The sequence below is a fragment of the Lissotriton vulgaris genome, chromosome 11 (assembly GCF_964263255.1).
Source record: "Lissotriton vulgaris chromosome 11, aLisVul1.2, whole genome shotgun sequence".
NCBI classification, from domain to species: domain Eukaryota; kingdom Metazoa; phylum Chordata; class Amphibia; order Caudata; family Salamandridae; genus Lissotriton; species Lissotriton vulgaris.
In genome coordinates, this window is record NC_141699.1 from 1,004,462,070 (window position 1) to 1,004,481,404 (window position 19,335).

Sequence of the window (19,335 nt, forward strand, 5' to 3'; positions counted from 1 at the left end):
TAGTCCAGTCGGCTGGTGACGAGGGCCTGGGTGACCGTCTTCCTGGTCTCGGTGGGGATATAATGACTCAAAAAGACTAACTTTCTCATACTGTGATGCTTTATCCGTCAGCAATTTCTGACACAACAGACTCATGTTCATGCCATACCATCCACGTTTGTATACTCACACTGAGACACCTGTTGTCTTTTTCTGTGGTGTACCACTAGCCTCTTCACTGTTACAACCATTTGATTAAAATTTAAGTGTGAACATGTCATCAATTACTGGCTCTCCAAGAGTGGAGTGGTTAATAAATCAATTCACTTACCGAGAACTACAGTTCTTCAGTGCTGGTGTCTCACTACAATTTTAACAAGCATTGGCAAAGCCAGAAGGTTTCACTTATGCAAAATCTATTGGCTTTGTCAATGGTTTTTACATGTTGTACAGCAGTGCAATCTGCTGTGCAACATGGCTTAAGGAAAATAAATAAAAGCATTATGACAAGGCCAGCACTGACCAGGTCATAGCGCCTTTTTTCACTTTAAGCTATGTTGCACAACAGCCCATGCTGCAGTGCTACATGTAAAAAAACAGCGCAGGAGCTTGGGGCACGAGGGAGGAGGGTGGGAAACACAACAGAGAACAGGAGAGGGGGGTGGTATGCATTTGGAGTCATGGGAATAACAAAGACTGCTACAATGGAAGAACAAAATTAAGTAAAATACAGAGATAGATTCCCTTTAAAGTACAAACTCTCCAAACCAAGCAAACGATCTTATGCATGGCTGCTGGTGGCAATCACCACAGCTAAAGCACAGGAACAGGCCGCAGGAGTGGGTGGGGGCAAATGGACAGCAAGAAGAAGGCAGGTGCTGGTAGAGTGAAACAAACATCATAAGTGAGGCGGGCGAAGGCACAGAAACATGGGGAGGAGGTTTTGGAAGGTGAAGAAGAAGCTTCGCCGGATAGGGATTTAGCAGAAACAATTTGGGAAGAGAACCAGGGAGGACAGAGGACAACCTTCAGACGAATTAAGTGCTTGATAGCTAATGAAAAAAAAGCACATTCAGTAGCCAGTGGAAGGACATTGGCAACTAGCCAGTGACTGGAGGCAAAGTAGAGCAGGAAAACTTGAAAAGTGAAAGCAGACCGCTGACCAATCAAAAGCATGTACATTAGAGTGACGCTGGAAAGAACGGATAGTAAGTAAAGGTAAGAAATGGGCAGACTGTAAGCTCCTTTTAAGATTTTTTTTTCTTTTACTTATAACCGATTTCACAAGCACAGTGCAAGCGCTGTGCAGGCGAAACCTAAAAAGAAGTATAATGCTAAACAGAGCTTGAAAGGTTGAACACATTGTCACTTTAGCAGCAAAACTGCCTCATTGGAATAGACCTTAACATTAACCAATGAGGAGAAATACGGCTGAACACCATGCCCTTCACGCCCCTAATCGCGGGCATATCTCAGAATTCATACAGCAAAAGGATCTGTCCAGCAAATGGTCGTCCGAGGGGGCACAAAGAACAGAATTTGCAGAACTTGCGTAACAAGACTGTTCTCCACCAAGTGATCTTTAATAGACTTACATGCTTGAATCAGAATAACGGAGCAGTTTATCACAATTGTGAATATGCAAGACAGCGGACAGCAAAAAAAAAAAAAAAAAAGGCAGATCTTACTTTAATTGATAGCCACGGTTCCCCTGAAGCATTGCTGCTGCTTCCAGGCAGTAGTGTTTGTTGCAGGAAAGTAGTGTGATTCTTCCAGGTAGCTGCTGTACTGCTGCTAGTGGCACTCCGGCATAGTGGGCTGTCGATGTTGTCAAACGTCTTGTCAAATAATCCGTCAAAGTGCCCTTAAGAGGCTGACTTACTTTTTCTAGACAAAGTGATAGTGGTCTCTGCCCATCTTGGGATCCCTTTGTTTGGAGAGGGGCTGACCATTCTGCGGATTCCCAAAGGCGACAAAAAGCTGGTCAATTTTTCTAGGGTTTTTGCCTGTCCATGTAAAATTTAAGACATCTACAGACTTACAAAGTGTTAATGCTCTCTCCGCTACACTGTTTTAAGTCAGGAAAAGTTTTTAAAAGCACTTGCTTGATGAAGTAGAAGACAGCTATTACTTTCAGGATTAATCATTGGTTTGTAATGAAAATTACCCTGTTTGTTATGACACTGCAGGAAAGAATCTTGATGATGCATGCTTTTGTCTCACACTCACTTCTGGCAGATTAGAGTGCGCAAACTTTGATAAGATTTCAGCTCCATGCATTTGTTCAAATTGTCTCCTCATCAGTTGCTTAACCGCATGCGTGCTAGCGGTTTTCCCGCTGAGCGCTGCGATTTCAAAAATCCCGCGTTAACTGACAAGATCAACTCGTCACACGCACAGCGCAGGTAACGCCCATGACGAGTTGACCTTGTCACAAGCATCGAAAGGGTTAAGAACAGGTTTCAGGTGCCAAGCTACTGACAAACAGTGAACTGGAGGGACAGTCCTGAACAGCCCTTTAAAAAAATCTTTAATTACTAAGTCCATAACAACTGCTGATGAGAGGTTTATCTAAAGAAAGAGACAGTCAAAAGTTTTCCTCTGATGGAATAATATTTTAATCCATTATGAGCCAGCTGTAGTAAGTACAGAAAAAAATGGAGGAGCATGTTCCACTATTTTTCTAGCCCCTCTTGAAGTGGCTGTATCATGAGGTGTTAAAAAGGATTGATGGGGATGCAGAACCACATTATTCCTGAGAACAGATACTGAAACCAGTTGGATTTTGACATTTGATGGGCAATAGTGTGCAGTAGAAGAATCCATTCCTTTCAAGCTGTCAAGGTATGTGTGTGTCTGGGACAAGCAAGAACCTGTCTGTGTTGAGAGAGACCCAACCAGTGGCAAGTCATAGACTAGTCTGCATCCAGAAAAGTATTCATCCGGTAAAACATTAGGTACAGGTGATGCTTGGTGTGGATCGGGATGTATATGTAAGCATCTCACAGGTGCAGAGATTTCATAAAGTTCAGCAGAATAAGTATGCCCAGCAACTTATTTAACATACCCGTTCAGCTGGCATGGGTCAATGATAGGTTATCACTTAATTTCTTGCAGGTGGGGAAAAATGCCCTTGTTTTGCTGGGAATCTGGACTGAGCGCCACAGGATGGGTATGAGCCCCCCTACTTAGGGCTCGATATTTGGGCTAGTGTCACTAACCATTCCAATGGGGGCTGATGTTGTCGATACCCTGAATTTTCTCGCTTCCTTGCCCTCTGAGGGTCTGGCCTATAGATTCATCAACACATTTAGGTCCACAATATCTGTGTGCCATAGGTGGATAGGAGACGATCCAATGGAGAACACCCATTGGTGATGAAACTCTTAAGGTGTATCCGTTTATCCCTTCCCCAAGAGCCTAGATATTCAGCGCTTTGGGACACAAACAAAGTACTCAATCTCTTCTTGTCATGGCAGTCCAATAAACACCTTTTGAGGAAGGAGTTATCAGCGAAGCAGGCTACTTTGTTATGCTTGATCACGTGTCAAAGGGTATAGGGCGCCAGAGCACTGGACATTACGGGTAGAGTAGTCACCCCAGATAGGTTACTTTCAGTATTTTTCGACATACTAAATGTAACTCACATATGGTTTCTTACCCTTATTTTCCAGATTCTCCTAAACTGTGTGTAAATGCTATAAGACCATGGCGGTGAATATCCGCTCCCATGGTGAGAGACAACTTTTGATCGCTCTCAGGAAACCATATAAGGCAGTCTCTTCCCCAACCATCGCTGTGTGTTTGAATGGCGATGCATGAAGCAGGCACTGACACTAAGATTTTTGGGGCCCCCTCTGTTCGAGGGGCCATGATTTCAAAGGTGTTTTTGTTTGTAGCCGCCTGGAGGCTATCATCAATACAGAATACTGGTCTTCCGATTCTACCTTTAAGAGGTTTGACTTTAAACCAGTCCCTAAAATGGCAACGCAGGTTGTGGAGATGTTTTAAACCAGCATAATCATCGACTCTTGTCCAGGCATAGAATGAAACATTTCCTAGCTATTGTAACAAAGTTTCAATTCTATTAAGGCCAAGGAGGTGAGGATTAACCCCCACCCCAAAATGTTTTACCTGGCTGAGGTAGTAATAAAGTTAAGTAGAACATAATCCTCACCTTCGTGCCCTTTATAGAATTTAAAGTTTCTGTTACCAGAGCTAGGGCAGTTTTCATTATAGCAGACAATTGGAAGACACCCAAACAGAAGTGGGCAAATCTACAAAGCCTACTGGTCTAACAGACTACAAGTGGGAAACTACCACAAAGTAGCAACAAAAGTAAAAGCCACCTAAAGAATAACAAGCATTTGCAATGCACTAGGTCTCACATTATTGAAAGTTTGAGCTACTGGTGTTGCATTATTATTTGCAACACCAATAGGTCAAACTTTCAGGAATGCAAGACTTTTTGCATTCCAAACGCTTGTTCAAACTTGATCATACCTCCGGGATCCCATGACGTTCTTCAACAGCATGCCAGTGGCCCATAGAAAAGGGCCTAATAGTTTCCCCTCAGATAACGAAATGGATGAACGCTGCATTTGCGCTCAGAGGGTGGGACGCAAGCTCACAAAATTATTTTATTGTAAAGGACTCTAGTTTTATTTATTTCACATTTTTGTACACATTCTTTTACCAATGTCAGTTCTGGTGTTATCACTGATGTCAAAGTTTGGGACATCACTTTTTGGACTGTTATCAAATATACAATTTTGTTTTCACTCATACTGTTTTTCAGACCTCGGGAAGCAGCCAAAGAGCAAGTTGTGCTGTAAAAAATAAACAAAGGTGTACATTTAAGGCAGATCACCCTGCAACTGCAGTGAGTGCCTTTGAATGTACCCACCTCAGCAGTGTAGTCCACCTTCACCCTCATGTTGGTCAAGTAGAAGGGGTCTTTGCTCCTCTGCGGGACCCCATCCATCCGAAGTGCCGCAGCCCGCTAAGCAGGGAGAAGAGGCGGCTTTTGTTGCAAACGCCCTCCCAAGCCAGCATGGGTAGTTGCTTTCCAGTGAAGGGTCGGGTCATGGTTTGATAATCCAAGGCATAGCGCAGTGAATGACGCAGGCATTTCCTAAGGGCCTGATACAAAGAAGAAAGATACTACAAAAAAGAAACAGAGTACCCGTTTTGGAATGGGGGAGCTGAGCATATGGTATCCTATACTTCAAGAGAAGTAATTCCCATGATTTCTTATAGTTCACAAAAAACCCTAATATAAACTTATAGCTGTCAATGATCAACAGACAGTGCTGTTAGAACAGTTACCCCATCAACAGTTTTATGCTAGTGGCTATGACGGGGGAGGGTGTGCAAGCGAGGAGTCAAGAGATGGCCTGAGCTTGCCAACCAAAAGAATCAATTGGCAATGTCCGCTGGGAGGTAACCAAGCACTGAATGGCTGGACAGATGCACAAAATTAACCAACCAGTGAAAGGGAATTTATAAAAGCAGGCCCACTAAGCAACCAAAAGTGGTGGGAGCGTCCAAAATCTCTAATAGCCCATATACCGAATACAGCATACCTCGCAGAGAAGCATGCGCTGCCCAGGCTCAACCTAAATATGGAGGGGAGGAAAAGGTTTGCATTCCAGGCCTCAGTGATCCCAGCCAAAAAAGTGGCAAGGACAGAGAAAAAGGACCATAAGAACAATAGTTACTTACCTGTAAACAGGTGGTTCTCCAGTATTGGTGTCTTTCATAGATTCACATGCCTGAATCATTCCCCGTCGTCGGAGTGGGAGTCCCACGGTACATAAAAAAGCAATAATATGCCATAATACATATAGCAAATATCAGAAGTACCCAACCAGGAAGTAAAGTAGCACCAGCTACAGTAGAAAAAACCTTCACAATCGTGCCTATCCTAGTCATTATGTATTAGTCCAAACTGCAGCCAATCAGGCGACAGCACCCACCAGAATGTTCTCCCCAGAGGCTCAGGCTCTCATATTTTCTCGCACAGGAGTGAAACCCCATAATGCCTGAGTGAGTCTCTGATGGTGGGGCGGGCGGGTTGCATGTGAATCTATGAAAGACACCAATACTGGAGAACCACCTGTTTACAGGTAAGTAACTATTGTTCTTCTCCAGTATTAGGGTTGCCTTTCATAGATTCTCATGCCTGAATCAGAATAGTAAGCAGTACTCCTAGCATAACGATCGTAGACGTCAGAGTATCAATATATATATATATATATATATATATATATATATATATATATACACAGTATACATGTATAACAATAATCATCAATATCTGAATAACGTCTAAAGAGCATAGAGGAGGAGGTGGAAACAGAGGCTCACCTTATTTGAAAAGATTGCGCAGCACTGCTCTTCCAACCGAAGCATCTGCGTCGTCTGCTGAATCTAGACAGTAGTGCCTAGTAAAGGTGTGTCTGCTAGACCATGTAGCAGCTCTGCAGATCTGTCGAAGAGGCACACCAGCAAAAAGGGCAGTGGAAGAGCTAACCGCCCTTGTAGAATGTGCTCTTGGCAAGGCCTGTAAGGGTCTACCAGCCTGCTGATGACAAAGTCCAATTGTAGAGGAGACCCATCTAGCAATGGTCTGTTTTGAAACTGCACAGCCCTGGCGCTGCCACCCATAAGCCACGAACAGTTGGTCTGTCTTGCGGATGGCAGAGGTTCTTGATAGGTAAAACTTGAGACATCTTCTAATATACAACATATGCAGTGCTCGTTCAGCCGGCGACTGTGGGGTTGGAAAGAATGTCTTGAGGACAACCGGCTCATTCAGATGAAAATCCAAAGGCACTTTTGGCATGTACGTTGGATTAGTACGTAGTACTACCGAATCCGTGGTGAATTGGATGAAAGGCGATCTAGATGTAAATGCCTGAATATCGCCAACCCTTCTAGCAGATGTTAAGGCTAGTAACAATGATACTTTCCATGTTAAAAATTTCAGGTCCACCTTATGGATCGGCTCAAAAGGGTGACGCATGAGCTGAGTCAGTACGACATTCAGATGCCATGTAGATGGAGGTTTCCGCACAGGCGGAAACATACGAAACAATCCTTTGAAAAATTGCTGTATGATCCGCACGGAAAACAAAGAATTTGATCCATCTTGTCGAAATCTAGAAATGGCAGCCAGGAAGACCTTAAGAGTAGAATGCGCCAAACCCAATCTGGCCAAGTGCAAAGAGAAGGGAAGAATTTTCTCTGGTTTGGCATGAATGGGATGAAGACCATTAGACTGGCACCATGCACAGAAACGCCTCCATTTAAACTTGTAGGTCTTGATCGTAGACGGAGCTCTGGCTTTCGCCAGTACCTCCTGGCAATCCTGTGGAATGTTTAAGTGTGCAAATTCCATGTGCTGAGGAGCCAAGCTGACAATTTCAGCGAGTTCGGGTCCGGATGGTACACCCTGCCCTTCTGGGTGGAGAGAAGATTCGGAATGCGAGGAAGTTGGATAGGGCTGCATTCCGAGAGAAGGAGTAGCTCGGTGAACCAGTATTGCCGGGGCCATCGTGGAGCAATCAGTATCAACCGGCATGGCTGCTTCTTCATCTTCTTGATGACTTTCGGAATCAGAGGTAGCGGTGGAAAAGCGTAAGCGAATACTTGATTCCAATTCATCGAAAGGGCATTCCCGCACGAGTCCTTGTGGGGAACCCAGCTTGCAAAGTATGGGCATTTCCGGGTCTGGTGCGTCGCAAACAAGTCCAGATCCGGATGCCCCCAAGTCTGAAAGATGCGGTCTAGAGATGGTTGATGTAGTTCCCACTCGTGAGTGCAGCCTGTGGACCTGCTGAGAGAGTCCGCTAACACATTCGCGATTCCCGGGACATGGACAGCTGACAGACTGATATTGTGAGTCAGGGCCCAACTCCAAATCTCTTGAGCCTGTTGCGACAGCCGCGCTGATCTTGTGCCTCTCTGCTTGTTTAGATAATGCATGCAGGTGGTGTTGTCTGTCCGAATCAAGACTGTGGCGCCTTCTAGGGTCGCCTGAAAGGACTTCAGGGCTAGAAAAATGGCGTGCAATTCTAGCCTGTTTATGTGCCATCTCATTTGGATTTTGTTCCATTTTCCGCTGACCGTCAGGCTTTGGAGGTGTGCCCCCCATCCTGTCATTGAAGCGTCTGTCGTCACTATGAACCTGGGCACTTCCGTGAGGAAAGAGCATCCCACTTGTATGTTGCAACCTTGACTCCACCATTGAATCGCTTCTCGCATTCGAGGTGTTATTTGTATCATATCCTCGAAGGATCCAGACACCTGTAACCAATGGCGACTGAGCTCCTCTTGCAAAGGCATCATCCGAAGACGACATTTGGGGGTGAGAAGAATACAGGAAGAAATCATCCCGAGAAAGGACTTGAACATGCGCACTGAAACGCACCTTTTTAACAACAGTGCCGCAGCCAACCGTTGTATCTTTTCCTGCCTTTGAGATAAATACTTGGGCGAGCTTGGTGTCCAGTGTCGCTCCCAAGAAGGTCTTTCTCCTTGCTGGCGTTAGGTGTGATTTCTCGAAGTTCACTGAGAAATCCAGGCTTTGCATCAGTGACAGAGTTCTTTGAATGTGAGTTTTTACCATGTCGAAAGAACTGGCCTTGATAAGGCAATCGTCTAGATATGGATATATCTGTATTGACTGCAATCGAAGGTGGGCTGCCACCGGGGCCAGTATCTTCGTGAACACTCTGGGGGCTGAGCGCAGTCCAAAGGGAAGAACTTTGAACTGGAAGTCCCTGCCAGCCACTCCGAACCTTAGAAACTTCCGGTGCCATGGGAAAAATTGGAACATGGAAGTAAGCATCCTGAAGGTCGAGTGTTGCCATATACTCTCCCGCCGAAAGAAATTGGAGGATTTCTTGAAGTGTCAGCATCCTGAATGATAGTTTTTTGAAGAATTTGTTTAGGGCACGCAGGTCGAGGATGGGTCGCCATTCCCCCGACTTCTTGCGAATAAGGAAAAATCTTTAATAGAAGCCTTTTCCTTTCTGATGAGGTACCCTTTCTATTGCTCCCATCCGAATCATAGTGTTGATCTGGGCAAACAGCTCCTTGAGATGTGCTGGAGGCGGTCCTCTTGGGGGGGGGGGGGGTTTGGAGGAGTTTTTACGAATTCCAAAATGTGACCTCTGGCGGCTACCACATCCAGAACCCACTTGTCTGTAGTAATTTTGGACCAATTTAAGTAATTTTGGGATATTTTTCCTCCAATTTGGTTCGGGTTGGGACAAAGTGGCGGCAGGATGCGTTTCTCACTTCTTATTGTCTCTTCCGCGATAGTTGGATTTTCCTCGAGACGGAGAGAAATTTCCTTTTCTCTGTCCGTAAGTCTGTTGACGATATGGCTGGTATCTTTGCTTCCCTGGGCGGAAGTATAGGAGCGCTGTTGGTTATAGCCTCCTCTATTAGAGAAATTCCCTCTTCCTCTTGCTCCACGAAAGGAAGACTTCCTGTATTGTAAAGTGCCCAGCGAACGTGCTGTCTCAGTATCCTTCTTGATGGCTTCCAGAGCATCGTCAACATGCTTTCCAAATCAATACTCTCCATCAAATGCCATATCTATAATTCTTGTTTGGACCTCCTGCCGAAAGGATGTTGCCTTCAACCATCCTTGCCTCCTGAGAACAGCTGCACCCGCTAGCTGACGAAAACCTGTGGCAGCAACGTCCACTGCAGCATCAATCATCTCAGACGAGACGCACTCTCCTTCCTGAAGGATCTTCTTTGCTTCAGCTCGATCTGGCTCGGGGAGTTTGTCCACATACGGCGAGATGTCCGACCACATCTGCCTATCGTATCTCCCTAATATGGCTAGAGAGTTAGCTGCTCTAATAGTTGTAGCTGCAATTGTGGAAACTTTTTTCCCGATAGAATCTAGACGTCTCCCGTCTTTGTCTGGCGGAACAGAGACCTGAGATGTTGGGTTAGAAGACCTCTTTTGCGCTGCCTGCGCTACCACAGAGTCTGCTTTCGCTTGTCCAATGAGGCACGCTGGAGATGAATTTGGCGCCCTATATTTTTTATCCACTCTCGGGAGCACTGCAGGCAAAGAATTCGGCTTGGACGTGATCTTCAGTCCTTCCTTCCAAATGAATTCTATGATTGGAATGGTCCAACTCTGTTTTTGTGGCGTAGACTTGAAGTCATACAAGAAGCAGTCTTCTTGTTTTGACTCCATAGTTATCATGAACCTCTTTGTTGCTCTATCCATGATCTTGTGGAATGAGGCAATGTCCACAGGAGGTGACTCTGATGTAGTAGGTTCTGCCAGAGAGGGCGTGTTTGCATTGAAATCCTCATACTCCGACGATTCTGACCTATTGTCTAATTCTCCTTCCTCTTGCTCCTCATGATCTGAGTATTCTTCATCTCCTGTTTGAGGAGCTGTGACTTGTGACGCAGACTCTGCTGGACGTCCTTCTTTCAACGTCACAGAAACAATTGGCTGTGCCTGCTTTGAAAGCGGCGTCGCTATTTTAGGTCTTGGCGTAGATACTTGACAGTCACCTGACTCTGAAGGCGGGAAACGCCTATAGTAGTAGCTGAGCATGTACTGTAGATTTCGAAATAATTCCTCAGGCATTTGCATGCCGGGAGCAGGCCTGTCCTCATGTGACAAAGGCTCCGTTTCAAGCATTTCTTCCTCCATATCATCTTGAATCTTAATTTGGAGGTCAGACTGACTTCTGGCTGCTCCAAAGTTTTCATCTTCATAGGATCCTTCCTCATCCGAATCCAAATGTTTCTCTGGCACTACTAGCGTAGAAGGAATCGCCTCATTAGTAGCCCTTTTCTTCAACAGCGTAGCTGTAGTTGCAGGTGATGGTAACGGTATCCCCGATGACTGTGCTGACCAGACTTGTAAGGTAGTGCAGCTTGACAGTGGTGGCGTCGATGGGATCTCCTCCGTCGCCGACGAACCTGCCTTTTGCTGCTGAATTGTTTGTCTCGTCGACAGTACCATCGTCGACGAGGACGTCGTCGACGGTAGCTTCGTCGACGTGGATTTCATCGTCGACGAGGATTTCTTCGTCGACGAGGTCGTCGACGGGGACGTCGTCGAGGTAGTCGACGGAAGCTTTGTCGACGTGGATTTCAGTCGACGAGGATTTTATCGTCGACTAACGTCGTCGGCGAGAGCTTCGTCGACGGCAACATTTTCTTCGTCGACGGGGAGCCAACCGTCGACATCAGATTCGTAGACGAGGAGCTCGTCGACGGTACCTTAGCCGTCGTCGACGGGACTATAGTCGACAACGAGATAGGCCTGATCTGCACATGAACCAGCGTAGGCGATGAGGCCGACGACATCACTAGAGCCGGCTTCGGTGAGGAGAAAGTCATAGTGCAGGTGGTAGACGTGGCCATATGAGAGGAAACACAATCCTTTTTTGACGTTGAAATTGTCAAAGGTGGCAACTGAGGAGGCACAGACTTTGAAGATTTCTTGGGAACTGCAGATTTCCCAGACTTCTTAGAGGGCGTACTATCCATCTTAACAGGTGGAAGAGTCTTTTTTGAATCACTAGGCCCAGAAGTATCCAGAGAAGATTGGGCCTTCTTTGTCACCTTCGCCCTTGGAGATGAAACTTCAGTTTCAGCCTTCCTCTTAATAGAACTTAGTGAAGAACCAGAGGCAATGCTTCCTACCTCAGACAAAGGGTCCTCCTTGTCCTCGAGTCTGTTAAGCCACAACAGCAGTCGTCCTTCTCTGTCCCTGATGGTCTTAGGGGGGAAGGTCCGGCAGATCTTGCACTCCTTTGCCTTATGGTCAGGATAAAGGCAATATAAACATTTTTTGTGGGGATCTTCTTTGAATAGCCTTTGCTTCCCACAAGAATCACAGGCCCTGAACAGGGACTTAGAAGTAGACATCTGAAAAAACTTGAAGAAACTAACTAATCTTGAAGAAAACTGAGCAGAGCTCAGGGAGACTCCCTTCACACGACGTGCGGTAGAAAATATGAGAGCCTGAGCCTCTGGGGAGAACATTCTGGTGGGTGCTGTCGCCTGATTGGCTGCAGTTTGGACTAATACATAATGACTAGGATAGGCACGATTGTGAAGGTTTTTTCTACTGTAGCTGGTGCTACTTTACTTCCTGGTTGGGTACTTCTGATATTTGCTATATGTATTATGGCATATTATTGCTTTTTTATGTACCGTGGGACTCCCACTCCGACGACGGGGAATGATTCAGGCATGTGAATCTATGAAAGACACCCCTAATACTGGAGAACAAACCCTACCTCCAGATATGAAGAATACCAAGCTGGGGAGGAGAGTGTACAAGGTTTTTTTTTTTGGCTTAACAGTGGAAGAAATCAAACATAATCACAGTGCCCAAGCCACTCAATAACCAGAGAAAAAAACTACAATGCAATGGTCTCGGCATTATTAAAGGTAGAGCTATTGGCATTGCTCATGAATTTTTTTTTTAAATCATAAATAAATAGCATTGTCATTTACATTGCCAATAGCTTAATCGTTAAATCAATGGCATTGTTATTTACAACGCCAATAGCTTAATTGCTCGCCTATGCATGACCTATTGCATTTACACCCACAGAGCCTCACACACACACATACAGAGCCACCCACACAGTCATTCACATAGAGCCACCCACACACAAAGATCCAGCCTCACACAGAGCCACCCACACATAGAGCCACCTACAAAAAAAAAGCTATCCACACAGAGCCACACACACAACCACACAATCGCAGTCTGTTACTAGAAGTCCCTCTAGAGCCGTTCTCTAGCGCTGGCTGAACCGGGGTGCAGTGTCGCAGTCTGTGACTAGAGGTCCATGTAGAGCCGTGCTCTAGCGCTGCGTTGACAAATGTGCAGTGTAGCAGTCAGTTCCATTAGGCAAAATAGTGCAGACTATTGCAGTGCTTTGTAGTAGTAGTATCCCGCATAATCATTTCTAAATACGTAACATTGGGCGTAGGTTAAGTGCACTTTAGTTTGCTACTTTTAAAGCATGCGATGTTATGTTGTTGTTACCTGATGCACCCGTAGCCTAGTTGTATGCATAGTGCTTGCACATTTGTAACGCTTTAAAACGACTGACATACGGCACGTTATATCGTGGCTTAATTGCTGGCTTTAAATCGTGTGAAAGAGACACCCTGTGTTTTCGAAGAAGCACTCGTAACAACGCTTAATCAAGCCTAAGCCTCGATAGCTAGTAAGAGACAATAGCCACTTGTGTGCTCAGCAGCTGATCATTCCCAGCTTTCGCATATACAGAGCCAGGCTCCTGCGCAATGTGAATAGGGTGCAGAATCGCAGTATGTTACTAGAGGTCCCTGTGTAGAACCATAATACAGTGCTGGCTGAGCCGGGGTGCAGCGACCATAGGTAATAAATATTATCCTCTAAAACTGGTGTTGATAGAAAAGCAGTTTTTCTGTGGTTTAAATGCGGCAATCCGCTTTGGAAGTTCTACAGGGTGCAGGACTGTTACAATTACGGTTTCATTTTGTGTATAGAGGAACGTGTATATAATTGTGACCAAATATATAAATTATGCCTGTATCTAGTATGTAAAGGGACATGGCATTTCAAAGTGTGTATTCTTATAACAAACCTGTATCCAAACTTTGAACTTTACCAAACAGCCCTAACAGTAGCCCTAGTCCCGAGACTGACTTGTGACTAAGGAGCTTAAAGGATAAAAACTACCACCGATGCCAGATCCCTAGGGTTTACACTGATCTTGTACCATGTAAATCAATGACTTAAATTTGCATAGGACTGAGTGCTATGTAGAGCTGAAAATGCCATGCCAGATCAAGATGCTACTAAAATTGTTCGACGTTCAGTTTGGGGTTGGAAACACACCTTGAAGGCTATGCTGCAATCATCGATTCTATGATTTTGGCCCATACAGCATTTAAATGATGCAGTATTTGTGAGAAATTGCTGAAAAAGATTACACTATTTGTAGAATTAATGTCCATGAGGAGTTAACATGTCCTCAAGTTTCAGGTAATGCTTCTCAAAAAATTTAAATACTTCGAACTGGACCTACTTAACCTTACAAACATGAGCATAACACAAGCAGTGCCTACAATAACACAAGCAGTGCCCACCAATCAGAGGCCCCACACTTGGCTCAAGACTTGTGTACAGGTGAAGCAACTACGCTAAATGAAATTTTGGTGGCCCCTCACTAAATTTCGAAGATAGTGGCTCAATCATTTTGTACTACTCTGCTGTTTACACAGGAATATGCTATGATGTAGTTTACATATTATTTTGTTGGTCTCTGAATTAAATGCTCATCGCCGTTATATTCTGTGATCTGTAAATCAGGAGTTCAATTTCCGAAGGGCCAACTCCTTCCCAGTTTACTAAATTGGTACCATCATATTTGGTGATACGAACACCAATTATTTACACAACTTGTAAAGACCAGAAGAGCAATATAAAATGAAACAAACATCGATTTATTATGTTTCACAAGAAGTATTTTCTCTGAAATAGATGGTTACCTCTGACAATCAATTGTATTTTCCAAATAATTCCAGTCCATATATGCTTGACTTCTAGGTTGCTTGGTGCAGCTGTATAAAAGTCGAATGCGAAGGTGACCCGTCAGCACATTTTGAAAACTATTCACACGCAAATTACAAAGTGACTAATAGCTCATTATATGCCTACTGAAGTATTAATCTGTAATCTAAGAGGCGTTTAATGTTTTGAACCCAGAATTGTAAAGTTATGTAGGCATTAGGTAATACTTTGCATAATTTTACAGTAAATAGTACATGAATTAAAAAAAAAAAATCTAGCTTCGCTTAGTGAAGGGGTGAGAGCCTTCTTACATCAGTAAAACAATTAGTATGAGGCAGTTAGCGCTGGTTGCACCACAGCACTTTCTTTTCCTTTACCTTCAGTCATGGTGCACAGCAGGTGCACCGCTGTACAACATGGCTAAACAAAACTTTGACAAAGTCAATAACTCTCGCTTAGTTGAGACCTATTGGCTTTACCACAGTTTTAGTGTTTTCCAATCCCCAGTCACTGCTGCCAGCTTCTGGCTTTTCAGTCATACCATTGCTGTAAAACTCGAAGGTTTAGTAGATTTTTGTGCTCGCAAAACGTTTGAGCATGACAAATCCCTAACTAATAACCAAAGAAGTAAAAACATGCATACATGAAAAAAAAAAATGAGTTGTAAAATTGAGTGAAAAAATAATCCAGGTTCTTCTTTATCCTAGAAATTACGCTCGATTATGTGGACCTAACCTTCAATTTTGCCCAGAAATAAAATTGTTCTAACCCTTTGTAGCCAGGGGCTTGAAAAGCTGGAAATGAACCCCTTGTTTGAAATGTTGTTCAAGCCCTCGCAACGCTCGCTCTGAACGTCTCATCATTTAGGATGTTATCGGATGAAGTGGCCCTGCTTTAGTCCGTTTTCTGCCTGTAAATGTAACGGGTTGTGGTGGGAACCTCACACTATGCTGTATGGGGGCAAAACATGTATATGAAGTTTCCATATGTGCTGTTGGCATCTGCACAACTAATCTTAGACGTTTTATCCTTCAGTCGAATATGGCCCTTCTATCTCTTCTTCTTAAGGTACTTGTGAAATTTATGAGGTAGCAATGTTGTTGGTTTCTTTTATTGCATGGAGGCAGTGCATGTGTGTTACCAGCTAGCAGGCTTTATACAGGAATGGGATTGATCTTCTTGTTATGTTTGAGATGTGCCAAAGAGAGATATCGTTTTTACTTTCCACACAGCTCTTTTAAAAATGCAGAGAATCCTAAACAGCACCTTATAGTAAGGGCAGCAGTAAAGCGATTAGTGGGAAAAAATCAAAAGTGCATCTGGTTGTTCTTGTTTGAATCTTTCACGGACTGCCTTAAATAAAATCATGCTCAGTTAATCCAGCCAGGAAGGTCAAGCTTTGCTACAGTAGGGACGGGGCAATTAAAACAAGCAAGCAACTATGTGGGAGGAGGACAGGGAACGAACAACAACTGCTGAGCGACGACGTGGGGGACGGGTCAATAAAAGGCGAGCAACAACACAGGAGAAGAGCGAGGGGATGGCAAAGCAAGTGGCGAAACAGCAACGATGACATTGTGAGGCAGAAATAATAAGTCCTAAACGAGAGCGGGACGGAGGAGGGCTGCGGGCAGAGGGAAGGGGGGCGAGGCGTGACTAAGGAGAGCTGCGGGCAGAGGAAAGGGGGGGGGGCGCTCCCTCACAAGGCAGTCTGGTGTCTCATACAAGCGGATCTTTCCTTTGGGCGCGATGTCTCAAATCACAGCCCCAGTCCCCTTACCTGGAATGTGTTTTCGGAACCCCAGTTAGACCGCTGCATGCAAGTGACCGGACTGTCACTGAACAGTGCTTGCTCCCCGGACTCCACTTCCAGCGGGGGGCAGGAAAAAGACACGGCTGAAGAGCCGGTTCACGGAGCCACTGCACAAAGAGCGCCTTGACCCACACGGGTCACGGGCTGTGCTAAAGGGTCTCTCGTGCCTGGAGAGGCGCAGCTCTGCGGGACTGGTCTGGGTGGGCATAAGCGGAGGAAGGGATGTGGGTCCGGCGGAGGAAAGAGCGCAGGGAGAGGAGGATGCTGAGAGAGGAAAGGCGGAAAGAAGGAAACCGAGGCAGGATGCAGCATCGGGACAACGGAGGGTCTGTCTCGTCTGGCGGTCGGGCAGAAATGGCAGCCTCAAGCTTCCTGGATTTTTCGAATTCGGGGGCGTGTTTTGCTGTCCTGAGTGACAGACGACGTCACGAGCTAAAGAACAGCAAAACTTACACCCCCGAATCAGAAAAAGACGGGGCTTGTTTGGAGTGACTCACTTCTCTTCCAATGGCTGGCCTCTGTTTAGGAAGCCAGCCAATGGAAGCGAACGGAGCTGAGAGGCGGGACTAAACTGTCTACTACACAACATACGATCTCCTCCCGGAAGCTGGCAAGCCAGCATTTCCGGTCCTCGACCGAAAAACTACCAACACTTTAAGAGCAAAGGGATATAAAACTGTAAAAACAAGAACAACCAAAAAAGAAAGACCCCACAGAATTGCCAGGTAAAAGAGTTTGGTACCGTAAACTGAACTACCCAGCAGAAGCTGGTGAAACGAAGTACATCATGACATGTAGGCACTGCCTGTAATACCAGCGCAAATCAACCAACTGTTGGAAGCAGAAAAAGAGAAACCCCTGCCAATGACGGTTTAAAATGACTACAGAAAAGGTGAAGTGGAATGCACTACATTCAAAATGATATTCTCAAAGAACAGCAGAAAAGATCAACAACGATCAACAAACAGAAAGAAACAGGAACTGGTGAGAGTCAAAGCACCATGGATGGTCATCCATAGGAAAGAGAGTAGACACAAGAGCAATCAGGCAGATGCCATTCATCTGCCCATATAAAAATGTGATGCAGTCCTAACCCAGATCCCATTCTAGAGAAAAAGGTAACAGCACAGGTAGAACAAACGAGAATAAAGGAACCAGCAAACATTGGCACTCTGACACAAGCCAGCAGCAGTACCCTCCTGGGCCATAACAGGAAGAGAGTAAACCTTGTACACAGAACACCACCCACCAGGAGGAGAATTGGTTGACACACAAGGCACAAAACCATAAGTGGTCACCTGCCCCTAGTCTGAAGACATGAACCAAGAACGGCAATAGAAGTAAGCCAAAGTCTCATAAAAAGTCCTGCAGAACCAGGTATAGAACTCAATACTGCCTGTCGTAATGTTCCACAATACACTGCAATGGCCTTTGGGTAGAATCACTTAAAAATCTGACAGAGAAAACCCAACTGTCTATATTAAACTAAAGACCATCAGACAAAAGATACTGGAAATGCAGTGAGGAAGTTCAAAATAGTAAGCAGCATGCTACAGCCCAATTGGTATTTGAATGGCACATTCTACTACTACATTCAGCGGTAGGGCACACAAAAAAATCAGAGGTGCAAACCACTGACTAACAATAGAATCGCCGAGCCAGAGGCAGTTCTCACCCACCGAAAACAGGAGACCATGGAGGAAGTACACAAGACCCGTAAGTCAGAAGATTAGCCCAGACAAGGCCAACCCAAAGGACACGAGGAAAGAGATATACCCATAAAAGGGCAGAGCTAAATATCACAGAAATGACCAATGAGAAGGAAGAAGTCAAGATAGGTGATAATATACCAGCCAAAGCTTACAGGATCCATGGAAGGGACTCCACCAAACCCAGGGCATTGCCCCAACTGTATTAGGCAAAGAAAATTGCCAAAAATCCAGCCACAAATGGTTCTCCATTTTCCAGGTATCAAGTGTGTCTCTTAGGATGCATCAAGTAAGCTGGCATTATAAATATGATTTAGTCCTGAGCACTGAGGTGAAGGGTAGATTCACGGGTTAGCACACTTTGATTCAGTCACAATACACATCACAAGGAAGCATGTTGCTCTTTTAATAAAATGGATACACTGTTTTCTCCAGTTGCTATACAATGCTCATTGCTGTGTAATATTGTTTTTATAGATGGCACTTGCTCCGGATGAAGGGTCCTGTGAGACCCGAAATGCATAGAGCATCTTGAAGAAAACACAGAAGAAATTGTCAGAAATTAAGTTTTGATGAACAAATGATTTCATGACATGTATTGCATTTAATTTGTGTTTCATGATTTAATATTAAGTATAACAAGTGAATATTTATGGTGTCGAAATAAATGTTCAAACGTGAAGTAAATCATTCTGTATTAATGAGTATATAATGTTAATGACAGTTGGGTAAATCCCATTGGCAATTGTGCGCAGGGGTCGGGACCTATGGTCTCGAGGTAGGGAGGTTCATGTTTTAGACACGGTGAGGACAAACGTGTCACCCTTGCAGCACGCTGAACAATTTTAGGTTAAATTTTGAATTCACAATAAATTGTTAGCAGAAAGCAGAACAGAGGGTAGTGCATCTCTATAATCAAAATAAAACTCCTAAAGCAAACCAGATCCCCTTTAGCACAAAGGAACACAGACGGGTGGTGGTGAACAGCAATAAAGCTTCAGAAGCCCTGAACAGCCATTAGGATGCCTGTACAACCACTGTAATCTCTATACAAATTAAACCAGCTGCTCACGATCCAAATGAGTACGCTCCAGTCCGCACCTCCCCAGGACCTGCTCAGTCTCCGCTCCGATGGGAGTCCCACAAGTCTGCAACAGCCTGGGGAAACCTGGAGGGAATCTAGCAAGCACTAGAGTATTGAGACACAGAGTAATCCATGGATCATGGATGCGGTTACCGAGCACACTGTGTTGAGACCA

The 19,335-nt window shown here is 44.8% G+C and overlaps 1 protein-coding gene and 1 pseudogene across 2 annotated transcripts in view; both read right to left on the reverse strand.

The window, feature by feature from the left end:
- The window catches only part of SEC62 (SEC62 preprotein translocation factor), a 175,341-nt gene that overhangs the window by 52,960 nt on the left and 103,046 nt on the right, over positions 1 to 19,335 (reverse strand). The gene's annotated exons all lie outside the window — the stretch shown is intronic.
- Positions 9,282 to 10,993, reverse strand: LOC147683919 (uncharacterized; annotated as a pseudogene).